We start from the raw sequence: 10,612 nt of genomic DNA on the forward strand, positions 1-10,612 counted from the left end.
CTAGGAGCGGGAGATCCTTCGCCGGTGGCTTTACGGCTACTCGGTCTTTCCACGGTTTTAATAAGGATACCGGGAATATATCGTATATCCTTATATACTACGCAGGAAGGCGAACCCTATACGCCTACTCGCCGATCCTCTTAGTTACCTATACCCGAATATATTATAGTGTTAGTTTTGACCCTTACCGGAATCAGAAGTTCTTCGTGGATAGTCTAATAACGTCGCCTATCTTATACTATTATAGTTAGTGGCGCTTATTATAGTGCCGAGCCTAGTGCTTTATAGCACACGCCTAGTATTCGCGGACCTTCCGCCGAACCTCCGCTAGTTTCTTAATACGTTCTTAGACGCCCTATACCCGGGTATCGTCCCTGGGTCGAATATATTCTATTATATATAGATAGTACCCGTATAACGCTTTATATAATAAGATACTAAGCGAGGAGTGCTTACTATTATTATAGGCGAACCCTACTTTTAATAACTAAATAGGCTATTACGTTATCGCGTTACCGGCGATTATTTATAGGTACTTAATTAGGAACTAATACGTTTATTCCGTCTAACTATCCGTTTATAGATAGTAAGCGGTGGATAATCGCTAAGCGTTCGCCCGTTTACGGTAGAACTCTGTCTAAAACTGACTAGTAAATAGCTTATCCCGGTCTATCACTATACCCTCTAGGCTACCGAATCGGTACTTAATTTCCTTATATAGTAGCGCCGCTAGCTAGGGTGCTATTAGGTCCTTCCGCGTAGGAATAAATAGAGCGTACTTTATATACCGGTCGACGATTACTAGGATAGCGTTATACGTTTACCCGTCTACCCCTTTTATAGGCGGTAGACCTATAATAAAATCTATACTAATCTCTTAGAACGGATATATAGGTAACGGCAGCGTTTATAGCTAACTATACGGCTTATATCGCGGCACCTATACCCCTTAACACGCCGAATATATAGTAATATAATCGCGAATATCCGCCGCTAAGTCTACCTAGTAGAACTTTCTTAAAATCAGCTTAAGCGTCTTATTCGCTCCTATATGCCCGGCTCTAGGGTTATCGTGGTGCTATCGCAGGACCTCCGCCCTTAGGGCGCCCTATATAGGCAGTACTAACCATCCCTTAAATAGTAGCATATCCTTATCTCTAAGAGAGTACCCCGCTCTCTTTCCGGTCCCTTAGCGAATATTCTTAATTAAGGATATATAATCCGGGTTAATAGTCTATAGCCCTTTAACTAGATCTTTTAGTTCCTCGCTAATAGTATACTAACCTGCCGTTTCGTTCCTAGCTAGCTCTCTGGCTATAGAATATAGGATATACTAATCCGGTATTATAGTAACCCTAGCCTTAGCCTTAGGCGTCGGCGATATCTTATCGGCGACCCTTCGCTAGGCAGTCGCCCTATACCCCACGTTTTATATTCGGGAGCGGGTAATAGTAGCGACGATAATACGCCGGGTGCTATCGGTAGGATATAAGGGTCGTAGCCCTCTTCCGTCCTCGTCTCTTAAGCTAGGCAGGGCCCCCTCTTATAGAGTCTATACCCGCTTATATTTACTAGGCCTATATTCGGTTAGCGTTACCCGAGCGGCTTAAACGTATACGATCTTTACCGCGTTACTTATTAGGGTAAGATAGATACTTATAATCCGTTAGCGAACGCTTATCGGGAGGTCGCTAACTAGTTATAATCTTTATAATAAGGTAGGAAGTATATTATCGTATAGCGTCTTATCTATTATATAATCCGGCCGTCTTAATAGGCCGTTTACCGGGTTTATCTTACCCGGGCGGTATTAAACCTCGAAGTTAAATAATAATAATTGGTATACCTATCTAGTAAGCCTTCCGCGAAGGTCCCGCGCCGGCGCGTTTAGTATACCCTTAAGCGCCTAATAGTCTATTAGTACTATAAACGCCTATCCTATACCTTTAAGATAATAGCGCTAATACTCGAGGCTCTTTATTATAGCTAATAGCTCCTGCTATCCTATACCCTATTATTACTCCGTTTTAGAAAGCTTCCGCGAGAAGTAGGCGACCGGTCGCTATCTAGTCTTATACTTCTAACTTAGGATCCCGGAAATAGCCTTATTCGAGGCGTCCGTCTTAACCCTAGTATCCAGCACTAGGTTCTAGTGCCGTAGAATAGTCGCTAACCTAAAGGCGACCTTTAGCAGTTTAAACGCCCGCTTAGCGTTATCCGGGAACTTAAAAGGTCCCTTTTTTTTACCTGCCTAACTGCCTTTTAATAGCGTAGTTAGTGGCGTCGTGACTCTAGAGTACCCTTCGATAAACCTCCTATAGAAATTAGTAAAACTAAGGAAAACTTAGATATTCCGGAATAACTCGGGCGCCGGCTACTCGGCGACCGCACGTATATATTCCGGATCTATCGCGATACCCTCGCGGGTTACTATAAACCCTAAGAAGTCTACTTAGTCACGGTAGAATTCGTACTTTAATAGCTTCGCGTATAGCTAGGCCCTATAAAGCCGATCTAAGACCTTTTTTAGGTCCTTTATATATTATTCCCTTAACGTAGAATATATAAGGATATCGTCTAGGTAAGCGATATAATATATATCTAGTAAACCGGCGAGTACTCGGTAAATATACGCCTAGAAAGTGGCCGGAGTATTTATTAGCCCGAATAGCATAACCGTATACTTATAGTGGCCGTATCGCGTTCTAAACGCTATCTTCTAGCGGTCCTCCTTCTTAATCCGGATCCTATAATAGGTATCTCGGATATCCACCTTAGAAAAGTACTTTACCCCGGCGAGCCTATCTAATAGCTTACCGACTAGGGGTAGAGGGTACCTATTCTTAATCGTTATAGCGTTTAACCCTTAATAATCGATATAGAGTCGTAAGCTACTATCCTTCTTAGGCACGAATAGTACTAGTAAGCCTATAGGGCTTATTAACTGTTAGATACGACCGCTCGCTATCCCTTCGGCGATATACTTCTTTAGCTCCTCTAGCTAGGCTTAAGACAGGGGATATAACGGCCCGAATAGCGGTTCCTTCCTGTCTTATAAGTTAATTATATATTCGGCGTCCCTTAGTAAGGGTAGCTCCTTCGTAGCCTGCTCCGAAAACACATCCTAATAATTAGCGATTTCCGGCGGCAGTTCGACGACTAGTCCGTATCTTACCTTATCGTTATTTATAAACGGAATAGTTATATCCGGCGTCCCCGGTGCGATAATAGTAGCGGTAGCGATATATATAACGTACGCCTTCGCTCGCTTTTTAATAATCTTATAAGCCTATAGCTCGGGGTCTATAATTAAGATCGGCCCGTAAACGAATATTCGGCGAGCCGTATTAATTATAATACCTTCCTAACCTATACTATTATTTAAAAGCAGTAATTATCCGGTACCCTTAAGTCGATCCGTATATAGGAAGACCCTTTTTAATAGGCGTAGCTATCCCTTTATATCCAGTAAATAAAAAGCTAGGCCGTACGCTCCGCGAACCCTCGCCGGGCTACTATTAAAGGCTTTAATCTCCGGGGTCTTAATCTCTAAGAGCGGTTTTAACCCTAGGCGTTCTATTAACGCCGGGCTAATAATATCTACCTACACATAGGTATCTAAATCCACGCTAAACTCGATCTCCTTTCCGTGACGGATTATTATCGCTATAAATCTCGCTACCTCGCTAACTATAATCGCTGGCCGGTTATCGGGTATAGGTTCGGCCTCCCCGTCTATACCGACTTGTTTCCTAATAAATAAAGTTCTTTAACCCGAATATCGTTATTAAGGTTATTATACGTAGCGTATATATTATTAACGCGGGCATAACTCTTCGCTGCCCCGTCGTCGGCTATTATCCGCCGTTCCTTATTACTATAATAGTCCTTAGAATAGTAACCCTTTTTACTATAGTTATAGCACTCGCCTATAAAGGCACGCGTGCTAGGCTATGCTTATAAAGGCTCTAGGCCCGAGCCCGATACCTTTTAACTTATTAGGGGCGCCCCCTTTGAGTCCGTCTTACCTGGCTTAGCGGGTATACGCCGACTAGTCGCCGGAGTGTTTACCCGGCTTAAGCGACCGTCCGAATACTAGAAGTTTAATAGGGTCCTTTTACGACTAGTATCCGATCGCTTACTGCTTGCCTTCTTAATAAGGCTTATATCCTAGAATAGCTACGCCTCTTAAGCTAGCGTCACCGCCTCGTCTAATTCGGTCTTCCGCTCTCGTATCTTATCCTTAATATATAGAGGTAGCCGACTAAAATAGTTATAGGCACGCTCTTCGCTTCTACTTATCTCCTAGCCTAATAGCCTATACAGGTTATCCTACTATTCGAATAGCTTTATCGGCGTTATATCGCCGGTTATTTATAGCTTATAAAGTTCCTTACGGTAATAATACCGTTATATATCCCGGGATAGATACTCTTACCGAATAAACACCGTAAAGTCGTTCTAATTCGGGTTAATAATCTTCCGGGTATAATGCCTCTAGGACGTCTAGAAGGTATATTCAAGCTTTATTAAAGCCTATTTAATCTACTATAGCACTAAGGCACTAGGTCTAAACTAATTCCTAGTCTTAATCGCTACTAACTAATTATCGATTTCTATAACCATAGATAACTCTCTAATTAGCTTATAATTATATACCGGCGGTTTTTTATAATCGCGCTAGGGCGCCGGTTATTCGGCGAGCTTCTTTATAATTACTTAATTAATCTCGCTTTATTACTAGAGATACTACGAAAATATCGTAATTAACGCCTTTTACGTTAATATTAAGGGGCTAGCGACGGATCGCCGATTAGCCTACGAACTATTATTTTTAGGACTAAGCGTAACCGGCGTATCCGTTAACCCCTCGTTATTATCCGGTCCCTGCTTAGGCACCGTTATTATTAGTTTCGGTACGATAGGCGCCTACTCGGCGTCCGTCTTATTAGATCCCCCCGGGGGGACGCTTATTCCTCGAGTCCTTCTTAGTAGTATCTTCGGCCTAACTACCTTAAAGGTATAGAAGTTAAAGAATTATAATAAAAGGAAAGTCCGTAGACTTTAGTTAAGAAAAAGATATTATAGAAAAGGCTCGATAGCTGAGTATTATAGAGTAATCGCAGTATATTCGTTAACTAAGCGCTAACTTTAAACCAAGACTTTAACTTAAGGGATTAAACTAATCCTGCTATACAAAAGTTGTACATAGTTAGATTAGTCAGCTGCCGGCAGACCTACAAAAGTCTGCCTCTATAGCAGAGCTCCACGAGCTCGGACTTTGAAATGATTATCTTCTTTTCTGACAAAATCTTTATACAGACCTCACGGTCTCCGTACACGTTTATATATAGTAAATAGTAGTAACTAAACAGAAGCTATCGTTCACGCCTATACCATACCCCTAACCCCTTTTCTTCTTCTACCACTTATCCACGTAATCGAATAAGTTATCGTAGACTTCGTTAAATATCCCCTCCTATAATTCCACTATCGACTATATAAATCGGCAGAGACTATATTCAGTAAACTAACCTATCCCGTAAAAACAGTAAATAAACCACCGCTATCACTAGTAACTTAAAGACGTTAAACACGTCGTTCTTCGACGTTTTTCTATACTCACACTCCTATATCGTTTTTCCTATCGTTTTTCCTACTTTTCTCTTTTATTTTTCCTAATAGTCTCTCGTAACCTTATTTTAAGCGGACGCGTTATCACTAGCCCGAACACAGCTTCCTATAAACTTATATAATAAGCCATAATCTTACCCCTCCCCGCTATAAGTATAAATCTTACCCCGCTTTTACTATAAACCTTTCCTTATACTCTTATTAGTCCGAAGCGCGACTATAAATAGAACCCTTAATAACTGCTAAGAGAGAGCTATTCTATATCCATAGATTTATATAAGCACGGCCTAACTAGGTAAGATAATAGTAATTACTAGACGGAGTAATCTCTATTATCTATTAGGAAGGATCTTTACTATAAACCAGAGCCGAAAGAGAATAGCATATAAGCAGACGCAGTAATCGGAGCAGAACCATAAACACAGGACTAACTTTCCCGCTATAATAGGAAACAGATAACTAGGTAGTAAAAGCTATACTTATAATAGTACTTAGATATTTAAATATTAATAGAAGCCGATAGCCTAGCAGAATATACTCACGCTAATTAAGCTAAACCCTATAAAATATCCCTACGATAAGTAGGTAGGCCGTAGAACGATATAGATAATAAAATTCGATTAAAAACAGACTTTACTCCGTTAATACCTAACTCACCTCCCTTAATATTAACGTACCTCGTAGACCTCTATTTAATTTTATAACCCCGCTTCCCCCTATATAAAGCCCTACTCCCCCTATATAAAGCCCTCCTACTTAACCACCCCCGTACTATAATTACATAGAGTCCCTAAGCTTAACCCTATAACCACCTCCCTATTAATCACGCGAAGATTCGTAAGCACTAGAATAAATATACTAGATAACCAGAATAGATATCGACTAAGAGACGTAAGCCTCTAGCTTAGGCACGTATTAACCGGAGCTATAGCAGCAGATAACGTAATAGCTAACGCCACCCCCTATACCAGCCCCAGCTATAATTATATTATCTGCTAAGTAATTCTAATAAATAATAAGTGTCTTTATAGGCAGACCTATAACCGATAGCGTAGCTAGCGGAAGTAATAACGTAAACTATAGCTTTTAAGGTGCTAATAACCTATAAGTTTTTTACTATAAGCTAACCTTAATCGGTTTTTTTAGCCTACTAAAGTATCTCTTACTAACTATAATACCCTAATCGGTCTCTAGCGAGAAGGTGCTATAGCATAACGTGGAACTATTTATCGAAAATATTAAAGAATAGGCAACCACTCCCGAGTCGATTAAAGAAGCCCGTATTAATTTATACGCCTTATTTATCGGAGAAGCCGCCTCCTAGTAGCTAACTAGTCTTACTATAATATAGCGTAGCGAAGTTCGACGCTTATTAAAAGGATAGTATATAGCTCTACGCCGTTATTAGTAAATAAACCCGGAAGTAGCCGTAATAAAAATAGCTAATCTACGCTTTATAGCGCGAGATATTATTAATAGTTAAGTATTTACCGAATAAGCAAACTAAGTTACCCGCTTATATAAAGCTTCGGGCGCTAGTACTAGGATAAATCTCGACGTCTAGCAGGAAATCTAGAACCGTATTAACCCCTCTTTATAAGAAATCTACGCCCGCCCAGATATAAACAGACACCTCGATAAGTTTATTTAATAAATCGAAGACTAGATAGCAAACCGCTAACTTTTATTACGATACTAGCTATAAAATAGTATATTTCGGGCCGAGTAGCTAGGACCCCCCTTAACTAGCTAGGCAAACACCCCTACTAACTATATATAGTAGCTATAAACTAGCAGACTTACTATATACTATATAGACGCTAGCGCGATAGACGAAACGGCAGAGATAAGCGAGTTAGTAAATTAGGGACGCTTTAAAGGAGGATAAGGTAACCGAGGTAACCGTTTTAATAATAATAACTTCGGCTATAGGTAACGATATTCCGGTAATTTCGATAACCGCGATAGATTCGTCTAGGGCCGCCGAGGCGGCGACGATTATAGTAATCGCGGCTATAGAGGCCGGTAGTTTCGTAGAGGAGGCCACTGGTTCTATAAGGATAGACGCCCTTACTAATAATATATAAGATAGTGGGTAAATAATAGGAACGGAGACCGCGATAGATATATCGTGTATATAGCTATAGATAACCTAGGTAGAGCTAATAATAAGGAGGAACTACGCGAGAAGGGATATATTTTAGTTAATAAAGTACTTAGCGAAGGAGAGGAGATATACTTTTACGAAATTAAAGAGGAGGAACTAGCTAACGAAATTAACGTTTATTATTCTTATTTCTCCGGCTAAACCGGCTATACTCCTATATAGTCTATAAACCGGTAAGCGTATAACCGCGGCGTAGCTACCTCTATAACTAGCCGAAAGTATATATCTGCTTAGAAAAGACGAATATAGCTAAAGGAACCGACTAGACCGAAACTATAAACGCACTAATATAGAAAATACATAGTATACTTCTTAAGCGGAACGTAGCTATTTAAGTATATATTCTCGAATACCTATATAGACCCGAAGCTAAAAGGATAGGGTCTATATAAAACTACCCTATAGATCACGAAACCGAGATAGGAGATAATAAAGGAGACGAATAATAAATCGAACTCGGAAACAGGATAGACCACCTAAGATAATAAAACAGGAAGTAAAATTACCTAACCACCGATAATCATATAGTAAATTAATAAACTAGCTAGTAAGATAACTAATAAACCATAAAGACCCCTAAAGCCGGAAGCCCTAAATAGTTTCTTTTTATTTAAACCTAACGAAATTATTAACGTATAGGCATCTAGAATATAAGGACTCGAGAGATACACGTACTATAAGATCGGTATTAGATTCACCCCCTTAGGAGAACCGATAAGCGTATACACAGACTTAGGATACTCTATAATCCTGGTTAACAGAAAATAGTTAAACGAGTATACCCAGAATATGCGATACGGAACCGTAGTAAAACCAAAGCCTATAAAAGGAGTCACCGGAATAATTAACGTATAGGAAATAGCTATATTCGACTTCTATATCGATAATCGCGTATATAACACACCGATCTAAGGCTATTTTATAGTTATAGCTTAGGTACTAAATAAACTAGAACTAAAACTACTACTAGGCATAGTCTTCTTAAAAACCTACGGAGTCGATATCCTTTACTTATCTAGATAATTACGTTTTACCGGCTACTATAGTATAATAGTCCTAATCCTAGGATACCTACGGAAACCAGGATATAGACACTAACATAGAGTTATAGTGGCGTAAACGACTATAATGCCACTAAAGTCTATCACACTAATTCTAGTAAGATATAGTAATTTACCTAAAAACCATAAGTTCCACTTCGAGCCATATAGCTAATATAACGCCCTGCTATATATGTACGACGCCGATACCCTAAAGGTAGTATACTTTATAAATAAAACCAATACGCCTAAGACCTTATATAGGAACGATAGAATAGGCCGTCTACGCGATTCCTAGGATAATAATAAAACCAAATAAGTCGAATAAGTAAACGCCTATATACTAGTAATAGCCGAGGGAGGCGAATTTAACGATTTAGAAATTATACGACGTATTTTATAAGCGAGTCCTAAATAGCTAAAGGAAATAATAAACCATAACTAAGGAGCACTAGTAAAGGGAACGCTACCTACGGAAAAACAGAAATATAGTATAATAAAGCCCGAACGACCTAATAATATACCGGAAATTATAATAAAAGACGGCGTCCATGTCTACGCCACTAACGTAGATAAAGCAAGAAGAATCGTTAAATTACTAGAATCCTTCGACGTGTAGCGCGACCAAGGTATTATACCGCTACCACTATACGAATATATATAAGTCGACCTTATAGATAACTAGTAGATAGTAAACCTATATTCCCGGCTATATTAGCTTAGCGGAGAGGATAGAGATATTCTTAACGATAAATTCGACGGAATATATAAACTCGGCCGAATAACTTAGTAAAGGCTGCCCACGCCTTTCGCCTACCTAGCTTTTATAGTCTAGCGTATAGTCTAAGGCCTAAGAAAAGGTAGAGTCGTGGTTAATCTTCGTAAGCTAAACGCAGCGGTTCTACCGGACGTATACCCGATCCCGTTATAGGACGAAATTATGTAATCGCTATAAAGGAAGAAATAGTTTAATACTTTCGACGTAAGTTTATTCTTTTACTAGCTACTAGTAAAGGAAGAATATAAGGAATAAATAACTATTGTCTCCCCGCGAGGATTAGAACGACTAGAAGTTATGCTAATAGGTTTCCGAAATTCTCTACTATTTATATAAAGGTTTATAGATTAGCGGCTTTTTAAATATCGGTATTTCTATAGAGCGTATATCGACGATATTATTATTTTCTCCGACACTTTCGAGGAGTATATAGAATACCTAAAAACGATCCTTAAACTTTTCCAGGATATCCGGTTAGCCCTATCTCCTAAGAAATCCTTCTACGTATATAATTCTGTTTATTTACTGGGTTTCAAAGTTAACGGTCTGGGTTTATATATAACTATAGATCGAATAAAAGCTTTATAATAAATTAAGATACTAGAAAAACTATCGGATTTAAAGATATATATTAGAAAAGTCGGATTCCTGCGCCGATTTATCCTATAGTTTCGAGTTAAGGTCGAGCCGCTATAAAAACAAAAGACGGTGCTAAATAATAAGGCCAGAGATATAGGCAAAATCACTTTATCCGCCCTAAAACATATAAGATAAAAGCAAACTAAGAAACTAACCTATAAACTAACGGAAATCGAAAAATAAGTATTCGATATTATATAGAAATAGGTTACCGAGGAGATAAGACTATACTATTATATACCAGATAAGACGACGTTTCTTAATTTAGACGCTAGCGGAAACGGCCTAGGAGCCTTTCTATTCTACCTATTAGCCCCCTAGGATAGCGGAAAAATCCCTGTATACTCGATTTAA

This window comes from Sodiomyces alcalophilus (genome assembly GCF_042370955.1).
Source record: "Sodiomyces alcalophilus JCM 7366 unplaced genomic scaffold ACRALscaffold_4, whole genome shotgun sequence".
In the NCBI taxonomy this organism is placed as follows: Eukaryota; Fungi; Ascomycota; class Sordariomycetes; order Glomerellales; family Plectosphaerellaceae; genus Sodiomyces; species Sodiomyces alcalophilus.